This window comes from Natrix helvetica (assembly GCF_964273705.1).
Source record: "Natrix helvetica genome assembly, chromosome: 7".
Taxonomy (NCBI): domain Eukaryota; kingdom Metazoa; phylum Chordata; class Lepidosauria; order Squamata; family Natricidae; genus Natrix; species Natrix helvetica.
In genome coordinates, this window is record NC_138558.1 from 76,060,897 (window position 1) to 76,063,010 (window position 2,114).

The following is a 2,114-nucleotide window of genomic DNA, read 5'->3' on the forward strand; positions in this document are numbered from 1 at the left end:
CCCAAGAACATGAAGCAAATTCCTGGTCCCAACAAAAACCCTTTTTTATTAATTTCCTGTGAATTCTGCTCATTCACATCCAGCAAAGTTTTTCGAGGGAGGATTTACAGTCACAGTGTGAAGTTTCCCAAAAATAATCTAATTAATTTACGAGCCTCAAGACAAAGTTCAAAAGAAATCCATTCATTTATTGGGATCAACATTTTGGCATGTTCTTCTGCGGAGCCGAAACTGATTTCCACTTAATGGCATCTGAACTTTACCCCTGTATCCCCTCCCTTCTGTCTGTGTCATAAATCACATCCACCAACAAGGTGCTGCGGCAGGCTATGAATGTGCGCATTTCACACGCTAGCTGTACAAATATGAGACCTGACTGTGGCCAAAGATATGCATGGCATTCTCCCTTTTCTCTCTTTTTTATGTCAACTTGATAATAGTCATGGAAACATTTTACAAGTTCGACACACAGACCTTATCTGGCTTGGAGAGCTGCCAGGCTGATATCTGCAAAACTTGGCAAGGAGTCTCAGAGAAGTCATGAACCAATGAAGCGAACTCATAGCCTCCTGCAAACTCCACTCCCCTTTCGCTCCTCTTTTATTCCCTCTGAGAGGGGCCACTCATCATCCACCTGTGGCCTTACTCCCAAGTCGACCCCTATTCTTTAGCTGTTCTTTTCTTCTGGCAGCTCTGCGCATGTGCACACTGGGAACAGACTCCAGCTGTTCTTCTGCCTCACTGATGTCGGACTCCGAAGGCAGCTGATAACTGTCAGACGGCCCTGACCTCCTCTCTGCCTCCGACACAGAGCCCTCATCAGACCCTTCCCCAGACTCCAGGACTGGCCCATCTTCCTCCCCAACCTCCTCACTGTCCGAGTCTACTGCCAGCTCCACTGGTGGGCCACAACAACCAAATAAAATGACATAAATAATAATAGGACTTGGTGTTCCTCCATTAGTTTATGTAATTTCCTTCTCTGTTTTTTCAGGCTCTCTGCAGAATGTATTATTTTCTCTCCCCCTCTCTCTTTGCAGAATGTATATTTTTGGCACGGTGCCTGCTTGAATGTATATTAAGAGATTTAAATGTCATGAAGAGGAGGGTGAATATTGGACTCAGCACCAGAAACAATAAAATACAAAGGCATCCATGAGCTAATTTTCCCTTTCTATTTCCTTGGTACAAATGAGGTAATATTCAACAGCAAATTGTGGAAACGCTTCAGTCCATCACAATAGAGCTGGAAGGGACCTTAGAGCATGGATTAATTCCCAACAAGATAAGATTTCTTCCAAATCCAGAGAAGTAATTTGTTTGAAGCTTAAGTTTTAGTCTCACGCTCCCATGGCAGCTTTATCTTTGGCCAAAGTCAAATTAAACAAACTCCGTAAAGCAAAATCAATCAGAATAGAGCTGGAAGGGACCTGGGAGGTCTTCTAGTCCAACCCCCTGCTCAAGCAGGAGACCCTAGACCATTTCAGAGAAGAGGCACCCACATCTTCTGAAGGCAACTTCTGTTCTACTGGTTAATTGTCCTCACTGTTAGGAAATTCCTCCTTAATTCCAGGTTGCTTCTGTCCTTGGTTAGTTTCCTTGTCTGGCGTTCTGGTGCTTTGGAAAATAAGTTGACCCCCTCTTTCTTTGGGGAAGCCCCTCAAATACTGGAATGCTGCTATTATGTCCCCCCTCTTATCCTTCTTTTCTCTAGATTAGCCAAGCTCAAATCCTGCATCCTTTCTTCCTAGGTTTTAGTCTCCAGGCCTTTAATCTCCTTAGCTGCTCTTCTTTGCAATTTTCCCCAAAGTCTCAACCTCTTTTTTTGCAAGGTGGCGACCAAACCTGGATGCAGAATATTCCAGGTGTGGCCTTACTAAGGCTTTATAAAGAAATACTAATACTTTATGTGATTTTGATTCCATGCCTCTGTTTATACAACCGACGATCGTATTCGCTTTTTTGGCTGCTGCCACACACCGCTGGCTCATCTTTAAAGGATCGTCCACCAGGACTCCAACGTCAGAATCATCAGAATAGAGCTGGAAGGGACCTCGGAGGTCTTCTAGTCCAGCCCCCTGCTCAAGCAGGAGATCTCTCACCGTCCCTCTCAC